Source organism: Cebus imitator, unplaced genomic scaffold, assembly GCF_001604975.1.
Source record: "Cebus imitator isolate Cc_AM_T3 unplaced genomic scaffold, Cebus_imitator-1.0 Scaffold382, whole genome shotgun sequence".
Taxonomy (NCBI): Eukaryota; Metazoa; Chordata; class Mammalia; order Primates; family Cebidae; genus Cebus; species Cebus imitator.
In genome coordinates, this window is record NW_016107697.1 from 1,453,508 (window position 1) to 1,465,515 (window position 12,008).

A 12,008-nucleotide genomic window follows, 5' to 3' on the forward strand; every position below is an offset into this window, starting at 1 on the left:
ACATTTCTGTTTTTATAACTTTTTATATCTGGGACCATATAATGTTGAAAACAGAAGGGAAAGATAAAACATGCATCTTTGCATGTTTTAACAATTCTAGGTGGGAAATTAATGTTCACTAAAACCCTTTCTATAAAAAGACAGACCTAAAAGTGATGAAAAGAAATAGCATTGGAAGGGGTGGGGGCAATGCCATGTATCTAGTGTTGTATGGTTAACGTGTTATCTGCTAGTATGGCTGCACTGCAGATTTATTGAAGCTAGTGCCCATCGTACCCTATGCGTCTCATTTTTAGAACAATCATTTATGGGTGTTAGAGGATGCCTAGGAGAGCAGAAGGGTTCTGTGTCAATCAAAGCTAATCACTGGTACAGGCAGAGGGTTTTGTTGGCCTCCATGCTCTAAGCCGTGCTTCCACATCTGTGTTTGAAGAGATTAGAGAGGTGCTTCATACAAGAACTGTATTAGTTAAAGCTGATCGACAGTATTTGGAATAAATCATGAAAAAGTTGAGTGCCAGAAGGAAAGGCATGGCAAGTGGGAGATTGAAACTGACAAGGACTAAATCCCTCCTCCCTTCCCCCTGATTTGTATTTGGGGTTTGCTCACTGGAGGGCATACCAGGTGCCACGCTGTTGCCACTTCCTAGCAAACATGCAGCAGCTCAGCCAACAAACCCGATGCCAATGCTCTCAGCGACATGCTCACCACACTTTGGCAAAGGGTTCCAGTTTTATTTGAGGTGCTTTATGGAAAACAGATTAGCCCAAGGCAATAAGTGGGATTTTAGGACCAAAGATGGCAAAGAATGAAAAGTGAAAAAGATCCCAGCAACAATAAACACCAAAGCCCCCTCTCTGTTTGCAGCACTCATCTCCCTGCATGAAGGCCATACATGGGCAAATAAATTATGAGTGACAAGTATTTGAACCAATAAAGAGGGCACTATATTTTATATGCAGTAAATTTAATTCCAGATTGTGTTTCACCTCAGCAGGGTGACATGTTTATTGCCAGTGAAAGATGAAAGCCGAGGGAGTTAGAGACAAGCGTCAGCAGTTCTAGTGGGCACCCGCAAAATGAAGATTTGACAGACCGGTGGCTGAGCCCTTGAAATGAAATGCCAGATCAAATTTTACCCCAAAGGGGTCAGATGTACTGTCGTGCCCCCAAACTCGCAATACCAGCTGAATAAATGAGCCAGGTTCAGCTGAGAGCAGGAGGCCAAGAGCATGCTCGGAGAATTTCTGCTCACAGGATCATCAGCTTTTCCTAGTGCAGCGAGTCTGGGAGTGCCGGATGAGGTGTGTCTGAGGGAGGATGTGAAGTGCTGCTGCCTCCGTGGGTCTCTAAGTGTCATTTTGAAAATCTATTAAACAGATCGAAAAGTAGAAGTGAGTCTAAATTGATCTGCCCATCTCTCAATTTCATCCTACAAGCGCTCAGCTCAGGTGTTCAATTTATTGAACCATAACCTCTTTTTAAACAATCAGCATCAACATGCAATAAATATGCTCTGCAAGGGCAATATTTACATGCATGACTCATTGTTTTGGAAGATTTATTTATAGGGGAACTGACTGGCAATTATATTGGAGTTCCTTTGGCAGACTGTGCCACAGTGGCGTGTGGGCATGGTTCTGGTTACTGTAAGCACATTGAAGGAGACTAATTCTTTTTTTTTTTTTTCCTACAAAGCAGGCCCTGTGTTCTCATTGCAATTGTGGGGAGGAATTTATGTTGTAATCTATATAGGACTTCACTCTTCATCTAAAAACAAGGAAAGAAAAAGAAAAGTAAAAGAATGAAAATAAAGAGAGATGAAAAGGTTCTGGTCTAAGCAAAGTATGTCCATGAGTAGCTTATGTGATAACTTTTATAATGATGTTGACTATGTAAAATAGTAACCAATCTTTCTTTTTGTCACTTTCAAAACAGGTCCTATTATCCAATATATGGATTGAGCTAGTTAAGTGCTTTCAAACTCATTTGGGTAGACATAGTGTCATCAACTCCTGACTCAATCAGAATCGTTAACATTTTAATCAGTTTCTTTCACTGGCTCTGCCCTGTAGGGAAGAGAGTAGAATCTACCATGTATTTAACTTTGCTTAAATGTATTTTAAGAGTGTTTATCATAGTTCAGTGTCATAAAGACAAAAATGTAAAATTTCTGGACCTTGTAATTTTTAGAGTTACTTTCTCTCTGTTGTGGCTTACTTTGTGCATCTTCTCTTGACTTTGTACATCTTTTCTTGGCTTCGTACATCTTTTACATATTATCACTGAATCTATGGAGAACATGTGTTCTCATGCCTGGATGGAGGTCTGGGAATTAGAATAATATAAGCACCATCTCATTGCTCTTTGGAGCTTTAGATGACAGACTTGTTTTCTGTGAGCGTGACCTCACATTTGGCGAATGGAGCTCTGGAGCAGAAGCAAGGGAACCTGAACTCCTGGTGGTACCCTGAGATACAAGAACACTTGTGATATAAGTAAGAACAGCTATAATGAATAGTAATTGCCTCTCTAGTACTCACTCCTTGAATATACTGAGAGAGTGAATGCTGGTCTGAATGGGTTCAAATTTTTTAAGACCTTAAGGTGAGAGTTTCTCTATGAAGGACACACCCACAGATGAAAGGCATCTAATTACGGAGCTTATAGCCATTCAATCACCATTGCTAGTATCATAGTCCATCATTGTTTTCTGACCACCAGTGTATTCTAGTGATTCAATCCTTTTTCCATGTTGTCCCATGTAGCCCTAATAGTGAACGTTCCTAAGCCATTTTCTCTGTGCTTCTCCAATATTCCAGAAGTCTGTCTTTCATCACATCAACTGCATCTCTTTTTCCCTTAGGTTCTATCTACCCTGACCTTCTGTATCTCTCTGTTCCCCACTGTTTCCTTTGTTTTCCTTTCCAGGCTTCTTTTTCTGTTCTTCTAAGTCCTCCTGTGTGAGCTGTGCTTAGAATAGAGTCTCATTTGTCTGACACATGTCTTTCCTTTTGGCCCAAGAGCCCTCAAAGCCTCCACAGGCTTTCAAAGCCATACAGCATGAGTTCCTACCAAATTAGTCTATTCAGTTTGTTCCCCTTTTAGCGGTTCATAATTATTGATCCTACTTATAATTTATTATAAATTCTTGGGATAAAAAATCAAGGGTAGGAACCTTGGTAGGTTCCACACAACTGAAAATATTAACAATGTGAGAAGAGAAATGACATTTGACTCAAGAATGGTGAAATTTGTTATCATTAATGTATAAGACTTCCATCACATTTTAGTTAGAATGAACAAATTTCACATCATGTACATGTGATAAACCTTTTATTCCTATCCTCTTTTATTCTATTCATCTTGAAACCCTGTTGTCAAGTACTTTTAACACCTTCTCTCACATTTCTCTTAAATTTGTTTTCCCTTTTCAAATCCACAGCCAACTTCAATATTCAGGCATTTTTCACTAAAACCCAGCCTACCTGAGGGACCTTCTAACCAAGGCATTAAATCTTTCTCTCTGTACCATGGTTTCCTGGAAGGTGTTTCCTTTGTGTCTCTCCTGTAAAATTGAATTCAAACTCCTTGTAATTCTATTTAAAATCCTCTATTCTCTCACCCTCCCAAACCTACTAACCTGACATTAGGTGTATGGTGTAATTATCAGAGACTCGGTTTCCTCTTAAATATCTGCACTGCCACAGTTTTGTTTTTTTTTAATATAGTGATAAGGCATGTATAATACATTATGCCTAGCACAAAATAGGTGATCAATGAATGACCCTTTTATTTATTATGACAAATGGTCCTTCTGTTTCTACCTAGCTAATCTATACCATCTTCATAGAAGATGATTTCACATCCCTCTGCATCACACTTTGTTCATGCTTTGTGTGTGTGTCTTTGTGTGTGTGATGGAGTTTTGCCCTTCCTGCCCAGGCTGGAGTGCAATGGTGTGATCTCAGCTCACTGCAACCTCCGTCTCCTGGGTTCAAGCGATTCTCCTGCCTCAACCTCCCCAGTAGCTGGGATTACAGGCACCCGCCACCACGCCCCACGAATTTTTGAATTTTTAGTAGAGACGGGGTTAAACCATGTTGGCAAGGCTGGTCTCGAACTCCTGATCTTAGGCGATCCACCCACCTAAGCCTTGCATAGTGCTGGGATTACAGGCGTGAGTCACTGTGCCTGGCCTGTTCATGCTTTTATATTTTCTCCTCTTGTTCTTCATCCAAAAGATGTGGCTTCAGTGTCCCCTCCTGCTAGAAACCTCTCTCATCAAGTACTTTCAGCATCTGCATGTCAGGAAGAGAATTCATAGACATTAGGGCAGCTTTGTGTGTTATGTTTAGTGTAATCCTATGTAGCTCCTATAATTTAGAATTATAGTTTGGAAGAATACCCAAATCTGTTTAATAACAACTTCTGCTGAGTTATGCTAAATGTCCTATGCATATTTTCTTATTTAAGTTCTAGTGTCTTTTAAGGTCCAATTAAATGTCTGCCTCCACCTTCCCGTGACCCTTGTCCACTAGGGGAGTTACTCTGAAATCTTTGGTCATAGGGGAAGTTATTATTTCTCAATCTTTAATTTTCTGAATCACATGGTATTGACTGTTGTGGTTGAACCTGGTCATATGACCTTAATTTTCTGAAAATCCTTCAGTCCACAACATCTGATTCTATGGTATATGTAATATATACCTTAATGAAGGTGGAAAGGGAAGGAGACAGTTCAATCTGATAAATGTTTACTGAAGATCTAGAAGGCCACTGAGTCTGATGGTAGAAGTGGTAAAACATAGCAGCACATATGGTCTCTACCTGACAAGTACTTACATTTCAGAAGGGCTGGGGACAGCTATGAAAGGAGAAGGACACTGCAAAATGATCAAGGATAAGATAATTCATAAATGCTGGTTGACTGTCCAGGCTTAGTGGACCGCCAATGAAAAGATATGAAAGAATTTCGATTCAAGTGTACTTGTATTATAATCTTTTTAAGTTTTCATATAGACAACATTATTTTAAAAATATTTAGTCATGTGTCATAATGTCCCCAAATTGTATATGGTTAGTCAATGTTTGTTGAATGAATAGAAATGTAAATAACATGTGGTTACATTCTTTCCATATAATTTATTTTTTTTCATTTTTATTGATCTTAGAAAAGCCTACAGCATCTGAATTCTACAGTATATGTTTATCTCCTACAGTGTGAGTCACTGGTATGGTAATCTGTAAACCTGAAATTGATTATAAACGAGTCAAAGTTGAACTGAGTTTGAATGGACAGTAGCTGAGCTGAGACCAAGGAAATAAACAAGAGAAAGAGTTGCAATTACAGTGTAAAAATGAGCATTTTAGAGTAATGTTGAATAAAAATATTGCCTGGGATAGCAAAGTTCAATTGTGCTTACACTGCTAAGATTTTTTTAGCTCTTCTTCTATATACTCTTCCCCCAGAAGGTGTTAATTGATGTTGGCATTGAATCTTTTGAAGCAGTGGGAATTCATACTTTAAAATGTCCAATTAGCTGCAAAAATGAGTGATAGAATGGGTAGCTGAATATTTTTAAAGGCTGAGAAGCACCTTCATTTGAGGGCATCTAAAACACTGCCCCAAATCAGCCTCCAAGGATCTCTCCTTCAACTTTTGCTTTATCTCTTTGTACAGAGGCTAGGATAGCAGCATACAGCCCCCAAAAGGAGAACTCTTACAATTTTCTTCAGAATGCCAAGTGTTACAGTGAACGATAAATAACCTTTCTGTAACAAGCAGCCCTTTTTCCCCCCACTGGAACAAACTGTTCAACTCTATTTGAATAAAAAGCCCACACATATATCAAATTAAACAAAATAGCATTGTTCCAAATACAGATCAGGCAGTCTTCCCAGACTTGTGTCAGTAAAATTTCATAGCACTCCACACCATTGTATAGAAGCTCTCTTTCTCTTCTTCTTTATGTGTGAATGCAGAATCACTATTCCTAGACAAAGGAATGCAGACAGAGGCTATGTTCCCCATGCAGTTGAATAAAATAAAGGTCCAACCAGGGACTTCGGTGGCAAGGAAAAAGAATGCACCACTGAAAATACAGGTGGAGACAGTACTACATAACCATATTAGGAGCAATTGATCAGCACAAAGCTATTTTGCTTATTGCTAGGACAAATATTTCCACATTTTGTGAGGCATAACTCTGGGAAGATCCTAATGAACCAGGAAGCTAGTTGTGTGCTATGTGTGTGAGACTGGATGGAGGCAGTTGTGTATTGGGCTGTCTTCACCAACTCCTAAGAGCTGATTGTCAAATTTTTAGGATTTTTGCAAGCTGTTTGTATATACAACCAGTATTAACAATTAATATTTTTAAAGTATTTAATCTTAAAATCCAATAAATTACATTAAAAATAACAGTAACACTCCAAATTTATTGCTTCATATCTTACTACATTTTGCTATAATCTGTGCTTTTGAGGTTATTTGCAACTATTGTGTCTACATGAGTGGTTATTCTATGGAATGATGATACTTCATACCTGTTCCCTACTCTGCATTCAGTGGTACCACACTGCTTGCTTGGAATTAGCCCACATTACAAATCAAGGTTATTGCTTTTATATTTTTTCCCCAGAGAGATGATTGTTAACATTATCAGCACATTGCTCTGGCTGGAAGCTCTCTGAGAACAGGCTTAACTTCCCATGCAATCTTAGACTACTTAGCTGTACAGGAATTGGGGCAGGGAGTGCCTTCAGCGGGGTTAAGAAGAAATGTCTGTGCAGGACTTACCAGTGCACTGGGGTAGAGTGTGCATGTTGCCTTCTAGGAAAGCACACTAGGAAATTAAATTCCTCCGATCTGACATCTCCTATTGTTTTTTTGAATATTAGAGCTTAATCTAGGAAGATGTTTATTATTGGGATGAGTTGGTCTATTAGGAACCATTTATATTCACTCTCACTGATGTGATATTTTGTCAATATTACCAAATGTGGTATAAATTCATCCTGAATTGGCAGTAATTGAACAATAGTATAGCACAGCAGGAGGACTTTAGCCACCACTTTTTCTATTCTTCTCATCCTCCCAAGCTTCCTGTTCTCATCACACTGAAGAGGTAGTCCAGGAAAAGGTACAAAAGGTTGGGATATAGAGGGGAAGGATTCATAAGTGGTAGTGAATTAGATATCATCCTGTACTGGGGCTTTTTTTTGCCACATATACCTCAAGGATTACAGCTCAAAGTGACATGATTTCTTATGGTATTTGTTACAGGTTTGAACTCACTAGGGGTTCATATAATTATTTTCTCCCTAATTCAGCCCCTATGGCTGCATTCGGCCAATTATATTACAAAAACTTATAATTTATTTAGGTAATTATAATAAAAACATCCATAAAGTATCCAGGGTTATGTAGACACAGAGTACACTATAATACATGCATATACATATATATGCATAAGTATGGGCATATATGTACATATACACTAGACATATATCTCCTATTTGTGTGCATGTACTATATGTAAACATATAAAGAGATATACGTATATATACACACACACACAATTGATTCTTAAACAATCAGAGGTTAGGGATGTTGATCTCCTGCATGTCAAAATTCCATGTATAATTTTAGATCTTCCCAAAATTGACTACTAATATTTACTGGAAGCCTTACAAATAAAACAAACAGCATATTAACACATATTTTGTATGTACATGTATTATATACTATATTCTTACAATAAATTAAGCTAAAGAAAAGAAAATGTTATTAAGAAAAACTTAAGAAAGAGAAAATAGGACACTGTCCCAGCTGCCACCTAGACTCGGAGCTCCATCCAGCTCTCCAGCGAAGACATCCCAGCCATGGCCATGCAGAAAATCTTTGCTCGGGAAATCCTGGACTCCAGGGGCAACCCCACAATGGAGGTGGACCTGCACACAGCCAAGAGCTGATTCCGAGCAGCTGTGCCCAGTGGGGCTTCCACGGGTATCTATGAAGCTCTGGAACTAAGAGATGGAGACAAAGCCCGTTATCTGGGGAAAGGAGTTCTGTAGGCTGTGGAACACATCAACAAGACTCTAGGCCCTTCTTTGCTGGAAAAGAAACTAAGTGTTGTGGATCAAGAAAAAGTTGACAAATTTATGATTGAGCTGGATGGGACCGAGATTAAGTCCAAGTTTGGGGCCAATGCCATCCTGGGCATGTCCTTGGCCGTGTGTAAGGTGGGAGCAGCTGAGAAGGGGGTCCCCCTCTACTGCCACATCGCAGATCTCTCTCTGGGAACCCTGACCTCATACTCCCAGTGCCAACTTTCAACATGATCAACAGGGGCTCCCATGCTGGAAACAAGCTGGCTATGTAGGAGTTCATGATTCTGCCTGTGGGAGCCAGCTTCTTCAAGGAAGCCATGTGCATTGGTGCTGAGGTCTACCACCACCTCAAGGGGGTCATCAAGGCCAAGTATGGGAAGGAAACCACCAATGTGGGTGATGAAGGTGGCTTTGCATCCAACATCCTGGAGAACAATGAGGCCCTAGAGCTGCTGAAGACGGCCATCCAGGCAGCTGGCTATCCAGACAAGGTGGTGATCGGCATGGATGTGGCAGCATCTGAGTTCTATCACAATGGGAAGTACGATCTTGACTTCAAGTCACCTGATGATCCCGCATGGCACATCACTGGGGAGAAGCTTGGAGAGCTGTATAAGAGCTTCATCAAGAACTACCCTGTGGTCTCCATCGAGGACCCCTTTGACCAGGATGACTGGGCCACTTGGACCTCGTTCCTCTCGGGAGTGGACATCCAGATTGTGGGGGATGACCTGACAGTCACCAACCCCAAGAGGATTGCCCAGGCCATTGAGAAGAAGGCCTGCAATTGTCTGCTGCTGAAGGTCAACCAGATTGGCTCGGTGACTGAATCGATCCAGGCGTGCAAACTCACTCAGTCTAACAGCTGGGGAGTGATGGTGAGCCACCGCTCTGGGGAGACTGAGGACACATTCATTGCTGACCTTGTGGTGGGGCTCTGCACAGGACAGGTCAAGACTGGCGCCCCCTGTCCCTCGGAGCGCCTGGCCAAATACAACCAACTCATGAGGATCGAGGAGGCTCTTGGGGACAAGGCTATATATGCTGAACAAAAGTTCCACAACCCGAAGGCCAAGTGAGAAGCTGGAGGCTCCAGGACTTCACTAGACAGATCCAGGTCTTCCAGACCTGCTTCCTGAAATAAACGCTGGTGCCAACCAAAAAAAAAAGAAAGAGAAAATATTTTTGCTATTTATTAAGTGGAAGTGGATTATTATAAAGGTCTTCATCTTTGTTGTTGTCTTCACTCTAAGTAGCCTAAGGAGATGGAAGAAGAAGGGGAGGGTTTTTTTTTTTTGCTGACTCAAGAGTGGCAGAGGCAAAAGGAATCCACAAATAAGTGTATCTGTGCAGTTCAAACCTGTATTGCCCAAGGGTCAACACATACACACACACACACACACACACACACACACACGCACACACATTAAAAAGTGTGCTTTGACCTGGAATATCACTAGTCACAGCTCATTGGATAATGTTTATGTCAAGACTGAGGCAATGTTTTTATTGTTTTAAAGTAAATATATTTTGTGAAACAAGATAGCACATATATAAATAAATAAATATTTGCAATGGTGACTATTCCATTTCATGATGTTGTGCTACAAGAGGCCAGTAACAGTTAGAGCATCCCTCAGTCAAGTTCCCTCTTTTGTTAGGGAATAAATTCTTCTAAGAATATCATGTGATCTTGCTATTTGGTCTGTGCACAGGGTAATCTCTCTCAATGTTTAAATTACGCAACTCTCTGATGCAGTCTACCTTGAGGACCAAATCCCTTATGTCACGATATTAAACAATTATTTTTGGCCACACCATTGAATTTCAACTGCCTGAGGTTGTTCCAAATCAAGTCAAATTAAGAATGTATACATTAGTAAATTGAAGAAACAGATAAGCAGAAGCGGAAAAAAAACAATAGGAAGATTATCCTTGTAATGTTTCATTAAGCAACTTCTATTAGGAAAGAAAAAAAATCGTTAATGCTAACCCATGTTTGAACTTTAAACAAAAAATTCAAACTGATTCACACAGTGTGTTTTTACAAGTAACCTGTGCTTTTAATAGTCACTCTTTGATACATGACAAGTATCATCTTGAATTTTATGTGAACTGATTCAGAGAAGTCATTCAGCAAATTAATGTAGTTTTGGAAAATTAACAGGAAAATAGGCATGCCGCCAAATGTCTAATGACAAATTGAAGGGTTTGGAGATGTGTCTGTCTATTTGCAGTGTTGGAACTGTTTTCAAAACAAAAACATGCTGAAAACAGTGCTGGCATGACAGGAGATGCAGTCATTATGCAATTTTAATTGACAAATAATTCCATCTTTATGTGAATAAATCCACCTAGCCAATAACTGCATTATCACATCTATCATGTGCTGGTTTCCTTTCCCATATCATGCGCCCTCTAATTTTGATGAATTTGATCAAATGTATCTGGCAGCATAGCTGTATCTGGCAAGTCAAGGAAAGACCACGGCGAGTTAGGGGGAGGGAGCAGGTAGGAGGATGGTAATTTGTCACAAGGATGGAGACCATCTTTAGCATTACCTGTTGTGCAGATATTATTAACCTCCATTTATCTTCCAGCCTGAATATTCAGATTTGTGATGTGCCCTGTTCTTTCAACAAGGTGCTAAGCATTCTCTCCAATTTAACTCAGGTATACAAGGAGTATATGTGTAGGGGTGGAGACTGAAAAAATTGGAAATCTTCATCAATCTACATGTAATTAATCTTCAGATGTTGGCTTTAGGTTCCAGCATAATAGCCTCAGTGTATAGCCCACTTTAACATAAGAAGCAGCTGAAATTCAAAATGATTACAAATATGAACATACTCTAGCTAAGGGCAGGTATTTCAATGGCGGCATTAAATATAAATACAATAGAGTATTGACATAATGTAGTAAGGTTCCCTCGCTATTAAAAGGCTTTGTTCTAAAGCATATCTGTGTACACAACGAGATGATGAACACAGTGCATCACATAGCTAAATTTAATATATGCAGGGGTATGATGTTTGCAATGCCTGCATTTCAGCAGGTCCCATTAGTGTGCCTTTCCCCTCCAGTGAAAACAGAATGAACCACAGCCCCTTCTGGTTTGCATAAAGCAAACAAAATTAGATTTGCTTTGCTGAATTGAAACCCGCTTGGGATTGCGAGCCTCTCTCAGGGACAAATTACTTCAAACAATCCCTTTGTACCATAACAAAATCAAAAAATTCAGGCCAATCAACATGGCTCAAAACCCTTAACACAAGAATTAATAATACAACCTAGTCTATTTTTATTGCTTCTGTGCTACAGCTCCTTGTTTTAATATAATTACACTTATTTGCCGTCCACATGTTAAGTAAGCTTGCATATGTTAACTAATGCGACATAAAACAACTTTCCTAATTTTAGCATTGCTACAAGCTTTGTTCCCCCTGGAATAAGATCCAAACATTGGACAAGTTGAACACTAATGTTATTAAATTAAATCTATTTTTAGACCCTTGATAAATGAATATAGACAAAATGTCAAATGTTTCTTCAGATAGGTGTAGAAGCTGATTGACAATCAGATTAGTCTATTAAAAATATTGGTTTATGGAGCGTTATGCACTTGATATCTCTGGGCTTTTAAAGCTCATTCCTCTGCGGAAGAGAAGAGCAAGTGTCTGTAAATACAGAATCTCTTAAATCAGGTATCTGGTCAATGATCTTTTAAATTCAGCAGCTGGAGTAAGTATCAAGATGATATATATTCCTACTGCTTTTAACACCTGAAAATCAACAGAGGTTGTACACCACTAAAACTTTCACCTGAACCACAAGTTTGCTGACTCTTCAAATTTGAAATTTAGAATCTGGCATAACTTTTTTCCTACTGCTC

At 39.5% G+C, this 12,008-nt stretch overlaps 1 pseudogene; it reads left to right on the plus strand.

Annotated features, from left to right (window-relative positions):
• Window positions 1-7,873: 7,873 nt before the first annotated feature.
• LOC108288702 lies at window positions 7,874-9,195 on the plus strand (annotated as a pseudogene).
• The last annotated feature ends 2,813 nt before the right edge of the window (window positions 9,196-12,008 follow it).